Raw genomic sequence first — 14,229 nt, 5'->3', positions numbered from 1 at the left:
AAGCCTGGCATGCTGCAGTCCATGAGGTCACAAAGAGTCAGATATGACTGAGAGACTGCACAACAACAACAAAAATTAAAGGATCCCTTTATAAATACAGAACAAGGTACCAAGTGCCACCAAGAAACATGTCGGGGATTGTGATGGATAAATTAGGAAAGAAATAGAGATAATCTCAGACATGACATACTTAGAATTCAACAGGAAATGAACCACATTTTCTGCTTGTGCAGAAAAAAAGTACACAGAGACTTCTAAAGAGACTAATAAAACATTTTCATACCTCTGACTGATGGTTTTTCTTTTATCCATCACACAATCTGTAAGAGTAATTTTTCTTTTTCTTTTGATGTATCACATGTTTACAGGGTGGAACAAAGAAAGTTTGCTGTGTTTGGTGCCATCTCTGAAAGACCTTATCTATGAATTGAGTTGCAACATAATTTTGACTATCAATAGGTATTGGCAAATATGAAGAGGTTAAATTGACAAGTGATCAAAGAACTAGCCCAAGAAACTGAAAGAAAACAATATGGAGCACTTTTTAAAGGACCACTTTGATGACAAGCTAGTTGGCTTTTTGCTCACTGCAGTACTAAGAAGTCCACTTAAATGTGTCAGTTCCATATAGTCAGGAGTTTTAAGGAAACTGGAATGAGCTGAGTGGGGAAAATTAATGTATTGTAGGCATATATAATAAATGTACAAAATTTGAGTCTTCATTAAGACTAAGTTTTTCCTTTTGGAAGTGAGAATTTGAAAGAAGAAAAACTGTCTATATATGGAAAAGGGCAAAATACTCTCTAGTGTAAATACCAATATTCTTCAGCTTTTTAAATCTGGAAGCAATACAAGAGATAATTATGAGAAATGAACTTGATGAAGGTAAATGGCTGTATGGCCTATAAAAAGATCCCATAACAAAATTGCATCAAATCTCTGGATTTTGGTGACAGTCTTCTGAGTTACAATGTGCATTGACCTCAGTACCCACCACTGAATCTGTCCCTATATTGATAGCCCATCTCCAGGGACCAGACTGAGTTTTATTTGACTCTGCCTGCCCCAGAGCAATGCAGTTTATAAGGAAAGTCACTTTCAACAATCTAAACTTCCCAGGCCCTGAAAAAGACCAGGAAATAAACTGAAAGGTCTCTGAATATACAGCATAAATATAACATAGTTATGCAGCAAAACTCTCTTGCTATACCATCCCTATCCAACACTCATTTACTATTATTTTAGACAAAATTCTAAGAAGAATGTTGAATTGGTGTATCGATCTATAACAGGTCAAAAATCACACATGAAATGTAAAGTTGGGAAAACTAACAGCACTAGGTCTAGCAAAGCAGAGATAAATGATAGCTGCAGAGATACAAAGCATATAAAAATGAAGCAAATACTGTATCCTAAAAAGGATAGCAATCTAGAATCATTTTGTATCAAAGGGGACTAACACTAATAATGCCTCAGTAACTTAAAAATGTCATTTTATTACAGAGTTGAAGAGTAATTAAAGTTCAAAATGATGATTCTGAGTATCAAGCTAGGGAAAATTATCCTTTATGTTTTGTTTAAGACAGTAGAGAAGTATACACTACTTTTTGGAGTTATTTTTATCCCCAAACCTTAAAATGTTTAAAATAATAATTTTGGCTTAAAATGAGAAATGCCTTGAATTTCTGAAAATTTTATTTATGAGTAATCTCATTTACTGTAATGCTCTATAAATATGAACTCCCCATATTAACCTTTGAAAAACATTTGTCTTTATGCATATAATTATTTGAAAGCCTACTATTAAGTCTAGGATATCATGCTCCATAAATTTTCTTTCAGATAGTACAACTTTAATTTAATTCTGATACACACACACATAATTGGTGAAACATTCACAATGACAATTTTCTTAATCCATTGGAATAAAGGGCTTATGAATAAAAGCTAACATTAGGGTTGGGTTAGACACTGTATCTTTGATTTCTTTTACCTGGTTCCACAGACATAGAGCTGGAGAGATCAAGATAATTGACTGGCTACAGTCAACCTCTGAAACATAGTCACAGTTATAAAGTTTTTGTGTGTACTGTGTCATTAAAACAGCAATCATGGAAAGATAAATCAATATGCAAACAGTTGCACTGCACATCTTATTTCAGGACTAACTGAACTAATAGCGAGCTCAAGATATGCAGAGGAGGCAGTTTAAAGGCTCAATGACTAGTGTGTATAATAACCAAGGGAAGCACTCCTGGAGGGAAATAATCATTATGTTGGGTTTGAAGAATTAATGAAATTGAGTTTTACAGGAAAGAGGAAGAATAATGCTACAGGTGAGTACTATGATAAATACTCAGAAATAAGAATGGACAATTTATGTTGAGAAATATGGAGTTTGGCAACATGTTGAAGGAGGTTTAAGGCTAGATATAGTTGGTTTGGTGACTTCTCTGGGCAACAGGGATCCAAAGGTTTTGGTAACACTAGAGAGTGGGAACTTAGCAGAATGAAAAGGGCATATGTTCCTGGATTGGAAAAGCCAGAGCTGAAAGCTACATCTTCCATGTACTAGTTCTCAAGCACATGGCAAAAATATGACCTCCTTTAACTCCAGTTTGATTACAAGTAAATAGGGATAATAACCTCTGCCTCACAAGGTAGGTATCATCCATACAAAGTGTCTGGCATGAATAGACATTCAGAAGTAATGATACCAATGAAAATAATGGTTTAAAAACATTTATTTATTTTGAGTAGGCTAGATTAAAAAGACCAAAGAGAGGGATCACTGAAGTAAACAGATATAGGGAAGTGCTGGCTACAGACATGCTTTAATTCAGATATATTAGGAAGGATCATTAAGACTTATTTTTAAAAATCTTTAAATGAACAACTTGTTGCCATAGTGACAGCAGTCATCACATCCACATAGGACCCTAAATGCAGCCTGCCTTCCAAATTTCCTGCTTGGTAAGAAAACAGATGGCTTTCCTCACTTTGTTAAATATGTTATTGGATCAAATGAGTGTCTTCATGAAGTTACTATTTTACTTCATGAAATGAAGTTATAGTGAAATGCAGACCCACAGAGGGTCTACTAAATTTAAACTACAGCAAAATACTTACATCTCTCTGACCCACACCTCCCATACACCTGAGGAAATCATAGAACTTAACCTCAATCAATCCGTTTAACCCTATTTTGCCTTAGTGTTTTTCGGTATAAAATGAAGGTGTTCAAAGAGAGAAACTAGTTGATTTTCCAGCTCTAAAATTTTGTGTCTTAATTGCTAGTAAAATGAGGACTAAATAATATACATAGCTCAGGTATGTTTAGACTGGATGGACAGGCCCTTTTAGTCTTTGTGTGCTACAGAACCAACAAAACCTCATTGGAAAGACTAGAAAGGATCAGTTGGTGCTCATAGCTTGATTTCAAGTTTAAGAATAAGCAGTTATTAAAACATGGCCATCAATTAAATTCCCAGATAGTGTGGTTCAGATGAGGAAGGATCCAGTCCTTAAGGTAGAGAACATAGGGTTTATTTGGTTAGGGATTTGTGAGAAAAGACCATGTTGAACAAGTAACACTCAGGGTCATTTATGTTGTTCCCCAGCTCTGCTAAAAATTCCAAGTATTTGATTCTCTGATGCATGTTGGACACACAGGACTTTCAATATAGTCCATACTCCTCAACATGACACATAGTCCCTATCAAGTTGGTTCCTATGTTTTTTCTACTGTCGTTTACAAATTTCTTTTTTTTTTTTTAATTTTTATTTTTAGTTTATTTTACTTTACAATACTGTATTGGTTTTGCCATACATCAACATGAATCCACCACGGGTGTACACATTCATGGGGTTCTCAAGGCAAGAATACTGAAGTGGTTTGCCATTCTCTTCTCCAGTGGACCACATTTTGTCAGAACTCTTTACCATGACCTGTCCATCTTGGGTGGCCCTACACGGCATGGCTCATAGTTTCATTGAGTTAGACAAGGCTTGTGGTCCATGTGATTACATTGGTTAGTTTTCTGTGATTGTGGTTTTCTTTTTTTTAAAATTTAATTTTATTATTTAGAATCTCCAGTCTAGGTTCGATGCAAGATACAGGATGCTTGGGGCTGGTGCACTGGGATGGATTGGGAACATGTGTACACCCGTGGTGGATTCATGTTGATGTGTGGCAAAACCAATACAATATTGTAAAGTGATTGTGGCTTTCAGTCTGTCCGCCCTCTGAGAAGGATAAGAGGCTTATGGTAGCTTCCTGATGGGATAGACTGATTGAGGGGGAAACTGGATCCTGTTCTGATGGGAGGGGCCATGCTCAGTAAATCTTTAATCCAATTTTCTGTTGATGGGTGGAGCTGTGTTCCCTCTTTACTATTTACATGGGGCCAAACTATGGTGGAGGTAATAAAGATAATGGTGACCTCCTTCAAAATATCCCAGGCATATACTGCTACACTCAGTGCCCCCAACCCTGCAGCAGGCCACCATGAAGCCACGCCACTGCAGGAGATGCCTGGACACTCACAGGCAAGTCTGGGTCAGTCTCTTGTGGGGTCACTGCTCCTTTCTCCTGGTGTACAAGGTTCTGTTTGTGTCCTCCAAGAGTCTATTTCCCAGTCCTGTGTAAGTTCTGGCAGCTCCATGATGGGGTTAATGGTGACCTCCTTCAAGAGGGCTTATACCATACCCAAGTCTGCTGCACCCAGAGCCCCTGACCCTGTGGCAGTCCACTGCTGACCCATACCTCCACAGGAGATGTTCAAACACAGTTCTGTCTCAGTCTGTATGGGGTCCCTGGGACCTGGTGCACACAAGCTTTGTTTCAGTCTCTTAGTGTCTCTGGTGTGAATAGGGTTTGATTCTAAACACAAATTTGCCCCTCCTACCATCTTGCTAGGGTGTCTCCTTTGCCCTTGGACATGGGCTATCTCCTCACAGCCACTCCAGTACCTACTGTCTTACTGGGGTTTCTCTGAACTTAGACATAGGGTATCTCCTTCCTTTGTGCTCACTGCTGCAGGAAATGTATCCCAATCAAGGGTCCAAGTGGGGCAAGGATGGGGAGAAAACATCACTTTAATGCCTTTTTCCATTAATTTAGTCATAGTGGGTCACACACTAGTAAAGTAATGCTCAGCATTCTCCAAGCCAGACTTCAGCAATATGTGAACCTTGAACTTCCAGATGTTCAAGCTGGATTTAGAAAAGGCAGAGGAACCAGAGATCAAATTGCCAACATCCGCTGGATCATGGAAAAAGCAAGACAGTTCCAGAAAAACATCTATTTCTGCTTTATTGACTATGCCAAAGCCTTTGACTGTGTGGATCACAATAAACCGTGGAAAATTCTGAAAGAGATGGGAATATCAGACCACCTGATCTGCTTCCTGAGAAATCTGTATACAGGTTGGAAAGCAACAATTAGAACTGGACATGGAACAGACTGGTTCCAAATAGGAAAAGGAGTACATCAAGGTTGTATATTACCACCCTGCTTATTTAACTTATATACAGAGTACATCATGAGAAATGCTGGGCTGGATGAAGCACAAGCTAGAATCGAGATTGCCAGGAGAAATATCAATAACCTCAGATATGCAGATGACACCACCCTTATGGCAGAAAGTGAAGATGAACTAAAGAGCCTCTTGATGAAAGTAAAAGAGGATGGTGAAAAAGTTGGCTTAAAGCTCAACATTCAGAAAACTAGGATCATGGCATCCGGTCCCATCACTACATGGCAAATAGATTGGGAAACAGTGGCAGACTTTTCTAAAATCACTGCAGATGGTGATTGCAGCCATGAAATTAAAAGATGCTTACTCTTTAGAAGGAAAGTTACGACCAACTTAGACAGCGTATTATAAAGCAGAGGCATTACTTTGTCAACAAAAGTCCATCTAGTCAAGGCTATGGTTTTTCCAGTGGTAATGTATGGATGTGAGAGTTGGACTATAAAGAAAGCTGAGTGCCAAAGAATTGATGCTTTTGAACTGTGGTGTTGGAGAAGCCTCTTGAGAGTCCCTTGGACTGCAAGGAGATCCAAACATTCTATCAAAAAGGAAACCAGTCCTGAGTGTTGATTGGAAGGACTGATGTTGAAGCTGAAACTCCAGTACTTTGGCCACCTGATGTGAAGAGCTGATTCATTTAAAAAGATCCTGATGCTGGGGAAGATTGAAGGTGGGAGAAGAAAGGGACAACAGAGGATAAGATGGTTGGATGGCATCACCATCCAACTCACTGGACATGAGTTTGGGTAAACTCTGGGAGTTGGTGATGGACAGGGAGGCCTGGCGTGCTGCAGTCCATGGTGTCACAGAGTCAGATATGACCAAGTGACTGAACTAAACTGAGCTGAACTGATACAACAAACTCTCCACTCTAGCTTTATCAAATACCTCATCAATTTCTAAACATTTATTCATTTATTAGTATGCTTGTGTTTATTGAGAACAGCCTAAATGGAAAACACTGTTCTTGTCATTAGGGGAACACTGATGATCAGGACAAAATTTTTCTCCTCATAGGGCTTATATGGGATTTTGTATAAGTTACATATCCTCTCAGAACATCACATAATTAAGAGACAAAATGGAATAAAATATATTTAAGTCTGCATAATTTTAAAGTACATTTTTAAATCCAGTGTTGTACAGCCTTTTAGAGGGATTCATGGGTTGTAATTATGAGAGTAGAGATGAAAAATACTTGATTCTTCTCATGAGGATCTAGGAGAACTTCAGAAGTGGGTGACTGAATCTTGAAGAATGACTAATGGTAAAGGAAATTAAAAATAGAGGAAACATCATATAAAGAAGTTGTGAGGTAAGGCTTTCAAGTGTCTAACTATGACCAGAGTGTAAACAAGATCACTGGCTTAGGAACCATTCTCAATAATACTTACTCAGATCAACCCAGAATTTCTCTGCAATCAAGATGAGATCCACTTTCATGACTAATATTCATAATAATTTCCTGGGGAGGTTGCATTTAGACTTAAAAGGGATAATATGCAAAGATAATGTATGTTCATTTTGCAGATGCTCAAGAAATATTATTCTTTTCTTGTTTATAACAATATTTCTATTGTTCAGGAGCATCATAGTGTTGATTCTCGATAAAAAGCATACTGAATGAAAAAAATCATAAAAGCATCAAGCCAGGTCAGTGGCAGCAGGGACTTCACTTCCGTTTGAAGATGTGAAGACTGCTCATTAACCAGAGAGCAACTGAGCTAAGACACTGTTCACGATGGTTGAAGGATTTATGAGGAAACCCTCTAGAAGTGTGCAAGGGCATATCCATGTATGGCTCAAAACACTTTTGAGTCATTTAAATGTACACAGGATTTGGGGAGCTGAAGTTGCATGATACACATCTGCTAGTTTTATTGAACTTATTTCTTTATAGATCTCTTTACTCTCGGGTGATTTGGCATTATGTTTGCTATAATTCTATAGCACTCTGGAATTCCAAATAAATACATCCCTAAGGTGGACAAATTGCTTCTTCTTTTTTTTTTTTTTTTTTTTTGTACATCTGACCATCTTTTCCACTCAGCCAGAGCAAGCAGTCTAGTGACTATGGGGACAAGGGAAAATGATGAAGAAGATGCTTGGCAGAATACAATTAGGAAACATAATTAACATTATAACCCTGTTCCAGTTTCTAGCTCATTTCCCTCCTTCTTCTTCAAAGAACTACAATTTTTGAACAACACTTCCTCCCTGCCCTTCCTATTTCTCTCAGTGATTCCGATTAAACTAGATTTCATCATGTTGAATGAAGATGGGGAAGAAACAACCAAAGGAGGGTCCTATCAGAAAACCTAGTTACATTCCTGGATTTTTATCTCACATTTTCTTTACTGATTCTTTCCCACCATCTCCATTAAAAACAGAGAAAAGGCTCACCTAGTGTCCTTTAGCAGGACCTGCTAGTATTTCCATAAGGACAAAGGAATGCCTTTGTATTAAGCATATAATATTAAGCATTGTGCTTGGTCATGGAACAAAGATGAAACTTATTTGAAGTCAGGGCAGAAGTGGGCAGAGAGCATGGTAGTGTTACAGATGGGACCATTATAAAGCATACTGACCATTAAGTGCTTAATGATCACAGCCAAGAGCTATTATTGCCAAGGATGCTATTTAATATTGCCCCTGTTTTGTCTTAGTAGGAGAATAATTTTCAGCCCTTAATTCAAGCAGGAAATAACTGCCTGACACAATGGTTTAACTCTTACACAATCCAATACAGCCATTGGATTAGCTACCAGGAGTCATTGAATGCTCAGGTTGAAGAGATAGAGCTGAAACAAACTTTCCTGGATTTAACAAATGAAGTATCCTAACCATCTACATAAAGAGCAAATGGGATAGGCTAATATAGACACTGAGACAAGAAGAACTTGGAACACAATAAGAGTATACAAATCTGATAAGAACTCTTCATCTTACTGGTTAAGAGATATCAAAGTTTCTTGCTGAGAGGAACCGGAGACTTATTTTCAAAACTTAATTACTATTTATAGATGGGGTATAGAAACTTGTGTAGTAAACTGTATATAGCATTCCTTAGAATGTTTGATGCCTTTAAATATCGTTACAAAATTCCTGATTGAAGGAATTCCTCTCAGTTATTGCTATATGAAGATATTGAATAGGATGAATTTGGCTTCACTATTTAAAAAAATAAGAAATTGGTTTAATTGGTTCCACTTTCCTCTGCCAAAGTTTTTTCTTCACATAATAGCCAGAGATCTTACAGCTAATAAATGAAGTCATGGCTCACTTCTGATCAAAAGCCATCAACGGTCTCACATGTCACTCAGAATATAGCTCAAAGTTCTTTCCATGACCTAAAGGCTCTCAGTGACCTGGCCCTCATCTACCACTCACATCAGAGAGGCTTTATCTGACCATACTACGAAGAGTGGCCCCACCTCACTACCAACTTCTTGTCCCTTACCTTGCCTCATATAGCACTTCCATTCACTGGAGATATTCATATTTCTTTCACTATCACCTGTTTCTACATAGTAAGCCTTATTAGATTGGGGACATTTTATATCCTAAAACATCCAGAAGAATACCTGGCAAATAGAAGAACTAAACAGAAGTTATTGAACTGATAGATTAAGATCCTTGGTCTAAATAGGCATAGCAGGTAACCGGCATCTGTTATAAAAATGTTCTCCTAGTCATTATTTTTCACTGTGTGGGCAATATTTTATAGTCATCATATCAGTTATACCATAGTTGCTTCTCTATAAATAACTAATTATAAATTGAAACATCTGCAGTCTATTTGGTATGGTAGCAACCTATTTAGACATAATTTCCTTCTCCTGGGTGTCTAAGCTTTCCCTAGATTGTTATTTCATACATGCCTATACTTGTAAAGCATCCCATTACTTACTATGGCGTGTGGGACTGTGCGTAACATATACAAAAATTAAAAGCATTCCAAAAATATAAATAAAATTGCTATTCAATCAGTGATTGAATGGTTTAAAACTGGCAAAATTTTTGTAAAAATTTAGTTTACAAAACCAAGTAAAACATTGGTTTAGTGAACTAATTAAATTTATAGAAAGACTTAATGCAGTGTATGCCAAAGCACAGTCTTTTAAATGTGTCATGTTTTAATCAACTTAAGATTGAAGATAATAGTAAATAATATCATTCATTTTTTAAAACATTTTTGACAGTAATACATTTAGGAAAGTTAAATATTAAGGTAAAAAATTTAACACATGGAGGGAATTAGATATTACTAATCAAGTAAATATTCAAGATATTCAAGAATAATCAGGGCTGTACATTGTCACCCTACTTATTTAACTTATATGCAGAGTACATCATGAGAAATGCTGGACTGGAAGAAGCACAAGCTGGAATCAAGATTGCTGGCAGAAATATCAATAACCTCAGATATGCAGATGACACCAGCCTTATGGCAGAAAGTGAAGAAGAACTAAAAAGCCTCTTGATGAAAGTGAAAGGGGAGAGTGAAAAAGTTGGCTTACAGCTCAACATTCCAAAAACTAAGATCATGGCATCTGGTCCCATCACTTCATGGCAAATAGACAGGGAAACAGTGGAAAAAATGGCTGACTTTATTTTTTGGGGCTCCAAAATCACTGCAGATGGTGATTGCAGCCATGAAATTAAAAGATGCTTACTCCTTGGAAGGAAACTTATAACCAACCTAGACAGCATATTAAAAAGCAGAGACATTACTTTGTCAACAAAGGTCCATCTAATCAAGGCTATTGTTTTTCCAGTGGTGATGTATGGATGTGAGAGTTGGACTATAAAGAAAGCTGAGTGCCAAAGAATTGATGCTTTTGAACTGTGGTGTTGGAGAAGACTCTTGAGAGTCCCTTGGACTGCAAGGAGATCCAACCAGTCCATCCTAAAGGAGATCAGTCCTGGGTGTTCATTGGAAGGACTGATGTTGAAGGTGAAACTCCAATACTTTGGCCACCTGATGTGAAGAGCTGACTCATTGAAAAAGACCCTGAAGCTGGGAAAGATTGAAGGTGGGAGAAGAAGGAGATGACAGAGGATAAGACGGTTGGATGGCATCACCGACTCAATGGACATGGGTTTGAGGGGACTCTGGGAGTTGATGATGGACAGGGAGGCCTGGTGTAGTGCGGATCATGGGGTCGCAAAGAGTTGGACACGACTGAGCGACTGAACTCGCTCAAGTTCTCTACTGAATCTACATGTTATCTACTGAATCAAGTAGATAACAAGTATCTGTTTTCTTTATTTACAAGATTATAGCATGTTGGGTATAAGTGACACAACTTATTTTAGTAACTAAATTTTACAGAACTGTACTTTTATTATCTTATTTTATTTTCAAAATTATTCCCATGGAGCTGATATTATTTAAACCTTTTTTTAATGGTTGTATGAACAAGCTCAGAAATGGTAAGCAGTTTCCCCCAAATGATATGACTAGGTGGTAACAAATCCTGGATTGTAATTAAAGGACACTCGTTTTGAGTTCCTGTGGTCTTCTGCTTTCCTCTGTGACTTTCTTCAAGGGAAATACTGCTTCACATTTTACAAACCAGAAGGACAAATTCAGAATTGTTTTCATGGACTTAGATTTCAAAGCTAGTGAGTGACATACTATATTTCTTTGAAAAATTTTTTTAAATTAGAAAATCAGTTACTGAATTTTAGGAAACTATTTAATGCAGTCTATTATAGAAGAAGAGAAGATTTTGAATATTTAAAAATCAACTGCATATTCTTTTCACTACATAAGAAAATCTTAATAATTAAACTAGTTAAATGCAAGGGAGAAAGGAAAAATTTTAATTCAATACTACCAGTAGAATTAGACTAAATTCCTAAATCTTGCAACAGACCTGCATATGTTGCTAGAACATCATGGGCATAAAAAGTTTCTGTTTTCTATAACCTCCAAACATTATAATACAGAAAGACACAAACAATAAATACAATCAAATTATACTTCAGTGTGGATTTTTCACCAAATATATATAAGAAAGAAAAATAGCCTAGACATTCCCTGAAATAGCATTGATTCTGACTACTGTTTTGAATAAGGCCAAAAAATTACTGCTTAGTACTTCATGCATTTTTGATTAATGTTGTAAAAATAAATTTGACAGGGTTATGTTTTAAATTTTTTACATACATTTTGTCAAAAGTATCATATTAAAATTTTATTCAATTCAAATTATGTAAGTACTTTGAGATTTTAATTTTGTAAACCAAAAGTGAAATTCCATGTTAAAAAATTGTTTTCTTTTTTTCATTTCTTTTTAACATATTTCAAACATGCAATCTAACAGTTCAGGGCAAACAACACTGAAGCAAGAGTCAATTAATGATTTAAAATCTAGTTTTGAACTTTCTATTAATCAGCAGTGTGAACTGGTAATTTTCTTATCATTGGACCTCCATTTGCTAAACTATATAAAAAAAAAAAGGATAACTTGAATTCTCTACCAATTCTAAAATAATATGACCATAAGATCCAGACTTTCAAAACCTACTTAGAACATACCCTTGAGCTTTTAGGTTAATATAAAAAGACTTCTTTCCTGTTATAAGCCTCATGCACTTTATTATGAGAACAAAATCTCAAATCATTATTTAACACATATTGATTTTACTTATATATAGTCCAACTTAGATATTTTATTATACAACCTAAAAGGAACAAATTGGAGAAGTAAGGAATGTAGGAAGCATGTATACTTATATGGAGAAAAAACAGTGTAACAGATGAACAAAGAACAAAAATAAAAGTCTGCTTTTTAAATTTACTATCATAATTAATGGTCATAAAGATCACCACTGATAAGCAAAGGCTAAATTATATTCAGTAGCGTCCATTGAAAAAGTCGGGATATATATATGTATATGTGTGTGTGTGTGTGTGTTCTTAAATTATATTTCTAAACTGGGCACACAAATATATGTTTTGAAATCTAAAAAAATTACCATAAAAGAGTCATTTTTTAGACTATCTAAATAAATGCTGTATTATTTATTCTGAAATCTTGATTTTTTAAAAAACAGAAATTCAGATTTTTTTCAGTTGCAGTGAAATGTGAAATTTTGATACAAGGAAGCCCTTTGAAATTCTCTGTATAAAAAAGATTAGAAGACTGTAACAATGTCATAGCTATTTTGCCTTGTTAATAGTTGAAAACCTTATCTTAATATCAAGCATTTAAAGGACTAATTAAGCTTCCCTAAAAGTAATAAATATGTGGAATATATTCCACATGTGGCATGGTCCCCAATGGCTCAATGGATAAAGAATCTGCCTGCAATGCCAGAGATACAGGAAATGTGAGTTTGATCACTGAGTCATGAAGATCCCCTGGAGAAGGAAATGGCAACCCACTCCAGTATTTTTGCCTGGGAAATCCCATGGACAGAGGAACCTGGCAGGCCTTAGTCCATAGGGTCACAAAGAGTTGGACAGACTGAGCAACTAAGCATGCATACATGCATGATCCTAGAAGTTTACAGGAAATTAAGCTGTTTGTAATCAGGAATCATTTTATCTCTTTGTTATATCTTTCAGGATATAAGAAACTGAATGACACACACAAATCAGAGTAATTCCAAAGGGTTTAATTGGGGGGTGGGCGTCTAAGGGGTGTAAGCAGGAAGTAGGGAAATCACAGGAGACAGCGTGATGTCCTAGCTGCTGGTAAGAGTAGAGGTAGTAATGACCCCAAGGTCTGAAAGGACAAGGGTGAGGACAGTTACCAGATCTCAGAAAGAGGTATAATAAGAAAAGCCTACTTTGAGAGAACTGTACCCTCAGGTAAAGCACATAGCCAGCCTGAGACAATCTCTCATAGAAAGATCTAAAGAGACTACATAGCCAAATGGCATTCTCCTTCTGCCCTAACATCTTTTGCCAGAACTCAGAGAGCTTAGATTGTGTGGACAAACAAGTCGACCTCTTTATGCGTCAAACAGGTTGAAGAATAGTGAAAAGTAGCATACTGAAGATAACCAGAATCATTAACTCTTGAGGTTTTATAAGATATATATTATAAGTGCATGCAGAGGTTGGTAAGGGGAAACAGAGGAGGAGATGGGCCCAGTGGAAAAGGAAGAGTCAAATCAGATGGGAGATAAGAAGCATGTTAGGTAGCAGTATATATCATAAAAGAAAAAGTAGTATCTACTCACTGAGTCATGGCATACAGTAACTAAATAGATTTGAATTATTTATTGCACAAAACTTTCCAGTCTAAGTAGAAAAACACACCATCTAAAACTATCTTCAGTATAATAATAGGGCAAAGCTACTTTTAGCACCAAGATCTTCATTCCTACATAATAAGCCAACTATAACAAAAACCAAAACAATATAACAATGATGTCATTCTGCCAATGCTTTTTAGCAGCTAATGTATAGTGAGCATTTAGAAAAGGTCTGGATCTATGCTAAGCACATATCTCATTTAGTTTATTCAACAAAACATGATTAATGTTCTCATAATCCCCATTTGGCAGAAAAGATAATTAAGACTTAGAGAGATCTAGTAACTTGCTCAAAAATACGCAGATTAATGACCTAGTAAGTATGTAAACCCATGGTCAGTTTGTTTCAAAGTTCTCACTGAATTCTTCCATTCTTTTCCTGATTTGGGTGGGTATCCTTGTGACTTTCTGTCAGTAAGAA

At 36.4% G+C, this 14,229-nt stretch overlaps 1 protein-coding gene across 1 annotated transcript in view; it reads right to left on the bottom strand.

The window, feature by feature from the left end:
- The window catches only part of SYT10 (synaptotagmin 10), a 119,309-nt gene that overhangs the window by 33,831 nt on the left and 71,249 nt on the right, over positions 1-14,229 (bottom strand). The window lies entirely within an intron of this gene.

This window comes from Ovis aries, chromosome 3 (assembly GCF_016772045.2).
Source record: "Ovis aries strain OAR_USU_Benz2616 breed Rambouillet chromosome 3, ARS-UI_Ramb_v3.0, whole genome shotgun sequence".
NCBI lineage: Eukaryota > Metazoa > Chordata > Mammalia > Artiodactyla > Bovidae > Ovis > Ovis aries.
The sequence above is the reverse complement of the archived record's forward strand: the minus strand, read 5'-3'. Positions and strand labels throughout refer to the sequence as shown.